Below are 13,655 nucleotides of genomic sequence, written 5' to 3'. Positions count from 1 at the left end.
CCCAAGGGTCATTGAATCCAGTAGGAAGAACAGGGAACGGCTTCAGTGGTTCTTTGTATTTTTCTGAATAAATTTACCCCAATAGACTCTCATTTATCATTTACTTGGGTCTAGTGATATGATTATAATACTTCACTTCAGTCATCCAGGTGCTCATGCAACCTAGAAATGTTGCATTACTAGATTCTAACTGTGAGTGAAGATGGTGAACCAATCCTGGAAAAGTTCCAGGAACAGGTTTCTCGACTTAGCTGGGACCACTATCTCTTTCCTGATTATTTCTACAGTCCCATAGGAACATATGTGTTTACTCCTGCTCCTATGTTAGAATACTCAGATGTGTACAGGCTCAAGCCTAGCTAATACTGACGCTCTCCCTTGCATATGCAAATGTGTGCACTGGTGAATGCACAGCTCACATCGGGGAAAGGCTGATTCTCACCTGTGCCCAATTTAGAAGTGTGTGTGTGTGTGTGTGTGTGTGTGTGTGTGTGTGTGGGAGAGAGAGAGAGAGCTTTCACTAAAGAAGTTAGATGAAATAAACACATGTAGTGATTCAGCTCAGAAAATTTATTGAACAAACCAAATGCTGCCTAGGATCATCCCCTAAGGTAGCAAAGGGTTGAATAGGAGCCCTTGTTTAGCAATTAACTTAAGGAACATTTTTTCAAAGAGCATGTCTATTGAGACTACATCTAGAAGAATCTACTATGAGTGGTTGTGCACATATCAAAGGGTTGTGCATATGCATAAACACAGCAATTCCCACACAGACTGATTCTGATATCACCAAGGCAATTAGGGAGCACTCTAGCTTGGAGGAAATTCTACTCATGCCTTCCACATTGCAATCCCAGCTAAAACAAAAGGATTTGTGAATGTGTACCCTCAGTAATTTAATTAAGTCTTGGAGATCATTTGTGTGACAATGAGCAAAGAAAACTTAGTTCCTGCTAGATAAGGATTCTAGGAACTTAGGCTGAGAAGCAGCAGGAGGAAATAAACCTCCATGGACCAGAGCATGGTAGAAGCCTGCCTTGAAAGTTTTCTAGAGAGTCAGTGTGTTTGAGAGCAGAAGTACAATGAATTCTAAAAACAAACTGCTCATAGTATTGACCTGTTTTTGTGATTTCACTGCCAAGCAAAAGTAAAAGTGAGATATGACCACTAGGGGCAATAAAAGTGAGATTCACTACTTAAAATAGAAGAAGACACTAGGTCTTTAAATTGTCCCCATTTGATTGCAAGCCAAAGAACTTTCTTTTCAGCAACCATGTTACTTACCTCACTTGGGTCCATAGCAGTGAAAAGTCCTGGACAGCTGTGTTGGTGTATGAGCCAGGGTTTAAAAAATTTGCCTGTCACCAGATATACAATGAGTTAAGAAAACAAATCCTTTGCTTCTTCAATAATCAATGTTAATTTATGTTAATTTATGCAATACTAACATAGTGACCACTATGGCATTGCGATTCAGGCTTTTAATCCTGCAATTCAATTGATGAGGTAGTAGTCAGAACCTTACTACAATTTCAATAGAAAAAAAAGGATTAAATCAAAAAAAATCCAAGAATTTACAATGGGGATCAAGATGGCAGTGGCTACTGGCATCTACAGAACGAGGATCAGCCCCAAGGAGCCCTAGAGTCCCAAAGAGGCACAGAGGGGAGAGGAGACAGCGGCAGATGTGTCTGAAAGAGCAAAGCATTTCAGAAACAACTCAAAGACTTCAATTCTCAGGGAAAACACTTTTCAAAAATGATCTTTTTAAATTGAAATAAAAAAGGTTTCAAAGACCAGAGCAGAGCTCCATATACAGCCAGAGAGAAGTAAAACTTGAGACGCACAAGCTCACACTAATGGAGATGGAGAATTGTACTTTACATGGATTGAGCCTCTTTAAAAGACCTCCAGTGGCTGGAGAGATGGCTCAGTGGTTAAGAGCACTGAATGCTCTTCAGAGGTCCTGAGTTCAATTCCCAGCAACCACATGGTGGCTCACAACCATCTACAGTTCAATCTGGTGCCCTCTTCTGGTATGTAGGCAGAACACTGTATAAGTAATAAATAAATAAATTTTAAAAAAGGATTTAAAAGAGGCCATGGTGGTGTCTATATTCCAGGCTACCTCCTAAAACCAGGTGGAAGACCCTGATCTGTGCTGTCACTGGCTGGTATGAGATAGGAAAGTCCCTTTTCAACGGTGCCTATGACTGCAGAATCAACATTGAAAATGAGAAACTTATCACAGAAGACTTTCCCTCCCTCCAAATGAATAAAAGAAAGAGTCAAGACCAGAAGGCACAGATGAGAGCTCATAAATTGAGAAAAAGATGCTGAAGTGTTATTCTAAACTCTTGATGACTCTGGCAGTAGGGCAGACTTTTGATAGTAGGGAAGGACTCATTTATATTTATGGGGTGGTCATTGAGACTTTGACCATGATCCAGGGAGTATATGTACAACACAAATTAGACTTGTTATAGTCTTTTTCTTTTTTCCTTTTGGATGACCAAATGGATCAGATGGTGGATTTGGGAGGAATAGGAAGCTAGTGTTATTAGATGCATTGGATAAAATCCCCCAAATAATCAATAAAAACATGATAATGGAAAAATTTACAAAGAATTTTAACATGAAGAAAGATTCCTTTAAATTTGTGTAGGACTTTACTTTATAGGCCAAGTTTCCTGGGAATTCATGGTGTAACAGAAGGTGCTATCCTTGAACTGGTGGTAAATCAGCTATCTCAGCTTCCAAGTGCTCATGGAACACACCTAAACAGAAGTTCTGAAACTAACACAACATATAGTTCGTAGGTTTGTAAGATCACAGTAGGGAAGACAGTTGGTCCTGTGGCTCGTACATGAAACACTGTCCCCATCTCACCCATGAATTTCCAGGCCTAACTGTCATCCCCTGGATCCAGGAAGGTTGTTCCCTGATCCCTGACGTGGACACAGCTGTCTATTCAGACAAGTCAGCCAAGGCAACCCTGGAGGCAATCATGGAGGAGTGGCAGATGTGGCAGGTAGTTCCACTGTCATCTGAACACCACTGCTCCTGAAATGCTAACGTGGAAAACAGTGTAGAAGGAATTATCATGGCCCTTACTTGTCCAGACTACATACGCAGGTCTTTCTCTGCTTCAACTGGCAATTCTGTTATCTCACCAAGGAAAGTAAAGGCACATAAAGTGATGGGGTGGGGGGGGTGAAACAGAATGTCCAAATTCACAACACTAGGAAATGTCCAATCTAAGACTACAGTTCAGCCACCAGCCAGATATTCAGCACTTTTCCTTCCATCCCACATTGTTTGATCCTTCCCAATTTGGGGAGCTGTCCAATTAAACAAACATTAACGTTTCTTTTCCTACCTGACATCTTTAAGTCAGGAACAATGAACAAAAGGAGTAGATTGGGATAAAGGAATGAGAGAATGGGTTGTTGGATTCAAAAAGAAGTAGGACTGAATAAAGGAATGAGAACATGGGTTTTTGGATTTCACTGTAAAATTCCATGTCTGTGAAGAATCAAAGATGCTCAGCACTGAGGAACATTTTGTCAGTTACTTCCAAGGTACACTCAAAACTCTATCTTGTGCTGATTGGCTGATGTAGAATGATGTCATCAAGCAGGTGAAGCCAGTAGGTACCCAAGAAGCCATTTGTTATAGGGACAGAGTGAACACCGGAAGGAAGACTAGAGCAGCCATAGACCTGAATGGCAAAAAAAAAATTAGAAAGAAAGGAACATGGGTTTTGCCATTTCAAGAAGTTATTTTAAATATTCTACTAACATTTAGCTTAATTTGATATTAAATTATGGGAAAATCCTACCATGGTAAGAAGAAATTTACCAGAATTTTGGAGTCAACGAGATGACCCAACTGTTGAGAACACTGGCTGTGTTTTATTCCCAGTAAACACAAGATGACACAAAGACATCTGTAAGTTCAGTTACAAGGGAAATAATACACTCTTCTATTTCTTGTGAGGAGTGAAGACACATGATGCAAATACACGCAGGCAAAACACATACAATAAAATAAATACGTTTTAAATTTTCTTAAAATGCATGTATATATGAAGGGACACTGAATTGGTCATCGTAGTTTTGAATAAACTGGTGATGACACTGACCAACATTCCAATGGATAAAAATGAAGGCTGAAGGGTTCTATAAGATCTGACAGTAACAGAAAGGCCTAAAACAGGCACATAAATAAAAGTAAGTGTGTCAGTGAAGGAAGATTCCTCTTATGTTGCTTATGTTGCTTTATTTTATGCAAGAAATTAAAAAGTCATGGCTGGGATTTCTGGTTTCAGATTCATAATAAAAGCTGGTGCACTGTCACTACCATGTATCAAGTAGATATGAGAGAAAATTATGAACAAATGACTTTTCATGAGCCACAGAGCACTGAGGTCACAGCACACAGCAGCACACTTAGGGCTGAAATTCAGAGAGGTAGAGCCAAGCTCTGCTCTGGCACCAGGATCCACTGGGGAGCAAACAATGGCAAGAACAGGAATTACAGGGAGTAGTGGATGAAGTGGTCATCCCAGCTGGGAGTAAAACGTTTCTGGGATAACAATTACATCTGGAACTCCTGGTGACACTTTTTCCCTGACACTCTGTGAGGTTCTCAAATAAAGATATGTGGATCAGTCCTTGTTTAGCATGGCAACCTGGTGAAGACTTCCCACTCCACACGAAAATCCCTCCAACATGAGCACCAATAAGCTCAAGACACAAGACAACTAAGGGAATTCTTTAAGAAGCAAACTTGGGAAAGATAAGCAGGAATTTGAGAGGAAAATACAAAAGGCAAGCAATAATGCTCAAGTTAATAGTCTACTTGGAGGTCTTGAGGCATTTAATGTATATTCCAAGTATCAGCACAGAGTGGGTCCTCAGACCAGGCTACATAAATTATTGACTCCTCCTCCTGTTAGAATGAGACAAGGTGCTGTCTATATGTCTCAATTCCACATTTTTTGTCTGCCAGGCTAGATGCTTTTACTTCACTGTCTCATTGTGTATGTGATCCTGGTTTGAGCTTGTAGGAAGCCTTCAGTATCAGTTTTCCAATGATTGGGATTACAGGCATTAACCCTGACTAGAACGAAAATATCTAACATGACATTGAAGAGGGACTCTGAATAGCAACCTAATACAGTCATCAAATTCAAGGTAGCTCAGGTCTTTTCATCCAAATTTCCTTCTGTGGAGTGATAGGTATGGAAACAAGCCCTGGATATGTCTTCTGAGAGACACGGGCAGCCAAAAGGAAGAAACAGACTCAAATCAGGAAGAACTTTTCTATCTTTACCAAAGTACAGCATAGTACACCACATGTCTCTACACCTTTCTTGGTGTTCTTCCACGCAGAACAGGGAACTGATCACAAAGGTCCTTGTCAAGGACCACGCATTGCAGGCCTTTGGAGTTCTGACCTGTAATGGAAAAGAGGGAGAAATCTGAGGTTACAGGGTCTTCTGTACCTGAGTAGAGCTCAGCCTGGTAACCTGGTGAAAAAACAAAAAGTCAGTGGGAATCTCTCCAGGAACCCCCTCCATATAATGTAACCACAAAGCATGTAGGGACTTTCTTCTTCAAGCTTTGACTACAACTCGGTGGTAGCTGTGAGCATGGACTTCACTGTCAGCTTGAGTGGATGGAACTACATATTTCTGGGTGTGACTGAAATGGCTGTAAAGAAATTTCTATGTGGATTCACAAGCTCAGTGTGCAAAGCCCACTCTCATGAGCAACATGAAGCCCTTTGATATCTCAAAAGGACAAAGAAGAGAAAACTTAAACTCCTGATGTGTCTCTCCTGGGACAGACATGTCTTCTTTGTCCATGGTTTAGATCTCCAAGTCTGCTGGCTTCTGGACTCTCAGAGGTTCTTATGTGTCTGGAGACTGCTCCTCACAAGAGTGGCTCCCATGGCCTGTGACTTTCAGACACAGACTGAGCCTATCTACTAGTACTCCAAAGGTTCAAACTTGATGAAAGCCTAAAGTGGGCACACTAAATTATGTCGTCCATGGCCCCAAAAAGCTGTGAGGCCTTAGAAACACCATCAAATGTAGGCAGAGTTCAGTCTCCATATCATTCCAGGGAGAAACGACATGAGTCAGGCCTTCTACAGTAAGATAAGAGCATATAATGTACATAGATTAGTGGTTACTGACTAATAATTAAACCAGAGCTAGCCAATAAGAATCCCTAATCATTGGCCATCTGTATTATAATTAATATAAATCTTTGTGTGTTTATTTGAGACAAGGTGACTATGGGACCAGGCTTGGGGGAAGAACCTTCCATAACAATCAAATTTTGAGAAGTTGCAGTTACATGGAAACATATACAGATTCTTTCTCAAGGTCATATAAACAGTCCCTAAGAGGGCATGTTGTATGGATATGTGAGACACTTGAGACCATAGTACTTCATGGCTATCTGTAGGTGACTACTCTGTTGACTTATAAAGGTGGCCACACCATTTGGGTGTGGATTCAGGCAGATGGAAGAGGAAAGGTAGGAGTTTGAAGCATGGGTTACCTTTGTGCACTTTTCCCCAGACGATCAGTGGATCCAAGAGGATGAACAGGAAACAATTCAGCAGATGTTTGTATTTTTCTCTATACATGTTCCCCAATAGACACCCATGTGTCATTTATCTTGGATCTAGGGATATAATTACAGTTATCAACTTTAGTCATCCATGTGCACATCCAACCTAGAAATGTTGCAGCACTAGACTCTGTGAGTAATTTTGGTGCCCCAATCCCAGCAAAGATACAGGGGCAGGTTTCTCAAATTAGCTGGGACCATTCACTCTTTCCAGATTATTTCTACAGTCCCATAGGAACAGAACAACTTACTCCTGCTCCTGTGTTATATTATGCAGATATGTAGATTGCTGGGTGCACAAGCTCAAGGCTGGGTAAGATTGACAGTCTCATCTGCATCTGGAAATGTGTGCATTGATGAATGCACAGGCTCACAGCTGTGAAATACTGACTCTCACCTGTGTCCAATTTAGAAGAACTTTGCAATCTAGCTTCAGGTCTCATTCAAGAAAAGATTTAGATTCATTCCAGACAAGAAAAGAATCAACAAATACTTTAAAAACTTGTGAAAAGATAACTGACAGGATGCACACTAGGAATTTCAGGATTAGATGGCAGGATCTCAAGTCCTATCTATTCAGGTGATAAAGCCATTTGATAAAAATGAAAATAAAAAATGAGAATAAACCAATGAGGTAAGAAATTTGAGAATTTTTTCTGCAATATTAAAGGATCTCACATTTGAATTCCATGAGTGTGTTTGGTCATGTTCATGATCTCTGTGCATTTCCAAGAATGCACATGTGCATTTGTGAGAAGGATACACCAATGTGAGCAGACTGCCTGAAGTGCTGGCCTTCCCTGGCTCTATTAGTCCAACAATCTGTGGCCATTAATATCCCTCAATATTAATAGCCTTGACTTGCCTATAAAATACACAGGCTAACAGAATGGGTTAGAAGACAGAATCCATCTGTCTGCTGCATACAGGAAACACACCTCAGCCTCAAAGACAGACATTACCTCAGAATTAAAGGTTGGGAAATTTTTTCCAATCAAATGGACCAAATAAACAAGCAGGGGTAGCAATCCTAATAGCTAACAAATTAGACTTTAAGATAAAATCAATCAAAAGAGATGAAGAAGGTCATTATATACTCTTCACAGGAGAAACCCACCAAGATGAAGTTTCAATTCTGAACATCTATGCCCCAAATCCAAAGGCATCCACATTTGTAAAAGAAATATTACTAAAATTCAAATAACATATAAAGCCCACACAATTATAGTGGGAGTCTTCAGCACACCACACACACCACTATGCAGGAATAGCAGACAGAAACTTAACAAGGAAACAAAGGAGCTAATAAAACTTATGACCCAATTGGTATTAACAGATGACTATAGAAAATTGCATCCAAATAAAAAAGAATATGCATTATTCTCAGCACCACATGGAAACTTCTCAAAAATCGACCACATACTTGGCAACATATCGAATCTTCAACAGGTATAAAAAAATTGGAATAACCCCATGCATCTTATCAGACCACCATGCGTTGAAAATAGAATTCAACAAAAACACAAATATCAGAAACCCTACAAACTCATGGAAATTGAATAATGCAACAATTGTACCATTCCTGGGTCAAAAAAAGAAATAAAAAAGAAATTAAAGACTTCCTAGAATTCAATGAGAATGAAAACACAACATACACAAACCTATGGGACATTTTGAAAGCAGTGCTACAAGGGAAGTTCATAACAATAAGTGCACACATGAATTAACTGGAGAATAGTTGCACTAAAGAATCAAAAGAACTGCTGAAAGTTCTAGAACAAAAAGAAGCAAACTCATCCAAGAGGAGGAAACACCAGGAAATAATCAAACTGAGGACTGAAATCCATAAAGTAGAAGCTAGGAAAACAATACAAAGAATCAATGCAACCAAGACTTGGTTCTTTGAGAAAATCAACAAGATAGACAAACCTTTGTCCAAACTTACCAAACAGCAGAGTGTGAACATGAAAACTAACAAAATCAGAAACAAAAAAGGGGACATAACCACGGATTCTGAGGAAATCCAGAGAATATTCAGGTCATACTTAGAAAACCAAAAAATTCGAAAATTCGAAGGAAATGGACAATTTTCTGGATAGCTACGACATGCCAAAATTAAATGAAGAACAGATAGGCAATATAAATAGACCTAAAATCCCTTTGGAAATAGAAGCAGTCATCAAATTCTCCCAAACAAAAAAAAAGCCATGGTCCAGGTGACCTCAGTGCAGAATTCTACCAGATATTCAAAGAACAGATTATAACAATTCCTCTCAAAGTATTCCAACCAATAGAAGCAGAAGGGTCTTTGCTTCAATAACCTTTATATCCAAGCCACACAAAGACACAACTAAGAAAGAGAATTTCAGACCAATATCACTCATGAACACTGATGCAAAAATATTCAATAAAATACTGGCAAATTGAAATCCAGAACATATCAAAACAATCATTCACCAAGATCAAGTACGTTTCAACCCAGGGTTGCAAGGGAGGGTTCAACATTCGAAAAAAACATCACGGTAATCCACCATATAAACAAGCTGAAAAACAAAAATCATATGATTATCTCGGTAGATGCAGAAAAAGCCTTTGACAAAATCCAACACCCCTTCATGATAAAGGTCTTGGAGAGATCCCGGATAACAGGAACATACCTAAACATAATAAAACTATATAGAGCAAACCAACAACCAACAACAAACTAAATGGACAGAAACTTAATGCAATTCCACTAAAATCAGGAACAAGACAAGGCTGTCTACTCTCTCCATACCTTTTCATTATTGTACTTGAAGTTCTAGCTAGACCAATACCACAACAAATGGAGGTCAAGGGGATACAAATTGGAAAGGAGGAATTCACACTTTCAATATTTGCAGATGATATGAAAGTTTACATAAGTGATCCAAAAATTCTACCACGGAACTCCTATAGCTGATAAACACTTCCAGCAAAGTGGCAGGATACAAGATCAACCCAAGAAAATCAGTAGCCCTACTAAATACAGAAGATAAAAGGGCTGAAAAAGAAATCAGAGAAACATCACCCTTTACAATTGCCACAAACAACATAAAACACCTTGGGGTAATGCTAACTAAACAAGTGAGAGATCTGTATTGCAAGAACTTTGAATCTTTAAAGAGAGAAATTAAGGAAGACATAAGAAAATGGAACGATCTCCCATTCTCTTGGATAGGTAGGATCAATATAATAAACATTGGAATCCTGCTAACAGCAATCTACAGATTCAGTGCAATCCCCATTAAAATACCACACAATTCTTGACTGAATTTGAAAGAACAATAATCAATTGTGTATGGAAAAACAAAAGATCCAGGATAACCAATACAACCTTAAGTCTACAAAGCAACATCTGGAGGAATAAGCATCCCTATCTTGAACCACTGTTATAGAGCTGTAGTCCTGAAAACGGCTTTGTATTGGCACAAAAATAGACAGGTAGACCAATGGAATAGAATTCACCCCGATATTAACACAATCATGTAAGAACATCTGATCTTCAACAATTCGCTAAAAATATACAATGGAAAAAATGAAAGCACCTTCAACAAATGGTGCTGGCATAACTGGATATTGGCATGGAGAAGACTGCAGATAGAAACATGCATATTGCCATGCACAAGACTTAAATCCAAAAGGATCAAAGACCTCAACATCAATGCAGCCACACTATACTTGATAGAAGAGAAAATGGGAGGTACCCTTGAATGAACTCGTATGGGAGAAAGCATCCTGAACATAGCACCAGTTGCACTGATACTAACATTGACTATTAATAAATGGGAGTTCCTGAAACTGAGAAGCTTCTGTAACACAAAGGACACAGTCAGCAAGACAAAAAGGCAACCCACAGATTGCAAAAAGACATTCACTCACCCCAAATATGACAGAGAGCTGATCTCCAAAATTCACAAAGAACTCAACAAGCAAGTCTCCAAAACACCAAAGGCTCCAATGAAAAACTGCGGTACAGACCTAAATAGAGAATTATCAGTATAGGAATCTAAAATGGCTTAGAGACACTTAATAAAGTACTCAACATCCCTATCCATCTGGGAAATGCAAATCAAAACAACTCTGAGATACCATCTCACTCCTGTCAGAATGGATAAAATCAAAAACTCCAATGACAGTTTATGCTGGAGAGAATGTGGAGAACGGGGAACATTCCTACACTGCTAGTGTGAGTGATGACTTGTACAGCCACTTTGGAAATCAGTATGGAGATTCCTCAGGAAACTGGGACACAGTCTATGACAAGACCAAGCAGTTCCACTCATAGGCATATACCCAGAAGCTACACATTCATACAACAAGGATGTCTGTTCCTCCATTTTCATAGCAGCATTATTTGTAATAGCCAGAACCTGGAAGCAACCCAGATGCACCTCAATTGAAGACTGGATAGAGAAAATGTGCTACATTTACATAACATAGTACTATTCAGCAGAAAAAAACAATGGTATCTTGATTTTGCAGGCAAGTCGATGGCATTAGGAGAAACCATCCTGAGTGAGCTAGCCCAGTCACAAAACATCAAATATGGTATGTACTCACTCATTTATGAATTTTAGACATGAATATGTTGAGTGCCAGCATACAATCCCACTGCCAGAGACTCTCAGAAATGGAACCTTCATCCAGTGACTGATGAATGCAGAGGCAGATACCCACAGACAAACACTGAACTGAACTCCTGGAATCCAATGTCAGAAAGTGAGATCTGATGGGCAAAGGAGTTAAGATTGGGCTGGTTTAACCCACGGAAATAGTTGAACTGAACAAGGGGGAGCTCTTGGACCCCAGAATAATGGCTATGTGGAAAGGATAGGACTGACCCAGACCTAAGAACCTAAGAGAGATATGCATGGTACCCCAGAGAAGAGGAATGATGCAATATCTTCTGAAGAGATTGGGAACACAGCGAGGAGTGGTGGGGGAGAGGGAGCTGGGAATAAGAAAGGGAAGAAGGGGAAGAGAGAGTAGGTCATGGGGGAACAGGAGGTTGAGTGGGGCTGGATTAGGGGGAAGAGTGAATCATAGGTTATAAGACAGATTAGGCACCAGTGTGACCTCTAGTGATCTAAAGGGATGACACCAATTTGCAAGCTAAACAATAGTGGAGAGACCACCTAGAATGCCCATTCCTGATAATGGACTTGATGTCTATAACCATCCTGGAGCCTTCATCCAGTGACTGATGGAATTAGAGGGAAACACAAACAGTTAAACACTGAACTGAACCCCAGGAACCCAGTGACAGAGAGAGAGAGGAGCAATGAGCAAATTGGCAAAGAATGGGCTGGCAAAACCAGCATTGACAGCTGATCTGAACAAGGGAGATCTCTTGGACCCCAGACCGACAGCTGGGAGGCCAGCATGGGACTGATCCAGACCCCCAAATGTGAGAGTCAGTGAGGAGGCCTGGGCAACCTATGGGGCTCTGAGCAGTGGATCAGTATTTATCCCTGGAATACAAACTGACATGGTGTGTCCATAACACAAAGAGGGATGCGCTCTTAGCCGGGACTCTTAGGGGAGTGCCTGGACCCTACCCTGAGTGAAATGACAGACTCTAGATATCCCCTATGTGGAAGGAATAGGCAATAGGGTGGGAGGCAGGGGAGGGCGATGGGGAGTTCAGGAGGAGGGGAGGGAGAGGGAACTGGGATTGACATGTAAAACAAGCTATTTAAAATTAAAATAATAAAAATATCTAAAAAAAAAAGAAAGTGAGAACTGATGGGCAAAAGAGTTAAGACTGGGCTGGTTTAACCCACAGAAACAGTTGACTTGAACAAGGGAGAGCTCTTTGACCCCAGATTAATGGCTATGTGGAAAGGATGGGATTGACCCCAGACCCTGTGAATATGGGCACACACCTGTAATCTCGGAATGTAGAACTTGACATGATGAAGGTCATTTCACACTGACATGTTCGACACTGCTCTAAATCCACAATCACCAAATGGATATTAAAATATGCACGGAGAATAACTGCCATATTTTGAATTACTTGGACATCTCTAGATTTACATGAAGGAAAGTGAGAGAGGCTAAATGGGCTGTGGGTTCTCATAAGGCAGGTATTCAATATTCAAATATTCAAAGGAACATTGAGGCTCTTCCTTGGAAGGGAGACAAATGGGAAATGGAAAAAATATGAAGTGTTAGAAAATATAGACAAAAAAGTAACAACATCAGAGATGACCATGAGGTACACAAACCATAGATTTAAATCAAAAGCACAAGTCATTGCCATTTACCAAACCATGTTTAGGCAATCAGACTGTTAATGTTGTTATGTATATAGGTTTCCAGTCACTTATAGGAAATACTATTCTCCTCTGGTACCTGACCTTACACTCCCTTCAGTCCATCTTTGGCAGCACTTGTCAACTCTCATGTAACAATTTAAGTAGGGTATTATCATGTGGGGCTGGACACTCCACAGGCAGGTGTTCCCTGCACAATTAAAAGTGACATGTGAAAGTCTGGTGCAATTCCCACCAATACTCCTCACTGGAAAAGTCATCAGATAGTATCAGTTCCCCAGGAACTGTTTTAAGAGCCAATTTAACAGACAGTAAAACTGAGAAAATCTTATTCAGAGATGAAACCCCTCACTTCATTAGCAATCTGAAGAGGTCACTCGAAACATTTCCAAACAACAACAAACATCTTCAGTAGGTTATATTCATGAAGTCTTATATGCATATGTGATTAATGGCTGTAAAACTATGAAAAGGACACAGATGATACAAAGTTTGGGAGGGGAATAGGAGGAGCTAGAGGAGGAACATAATATTTCCAGACTACAGTAGTTGTCTATGAAGTTCTAGATGCATCATATCATGAAGGAAACCCAGTGTAGAGACAAGCAATGTAGGCATGGGAAGTATGTATGACACCAGCACTCTGGAGGCAAATGCAGGCTGATCTGTGAAACTCAGGTCCAGACTGTTTGCTAGCTCACTAAATAGA

Source organism: Mesocricetus auratus, unplaced genomic scaffold (assembly GCF_017639785.1).
Source record: "Mesocricetus auratus isolate SY011 unplaced genomic scaffold, BCM_Maur_2.0 Super-Scaffold_100057, whole genome shotgun sequence".
In the NCBI taxonomy this organism is placed as follows: Eukaryota; Metazoa; Chordata; class Mammalia; order Rodentia; family Cricetidae; genus Mesocricetus; species Mesocricetus auratus.
The sequence above is the reverse complement of the archived record's forward strand: the minus strand, read 5'-3'. Positions refer to the sequence as shown.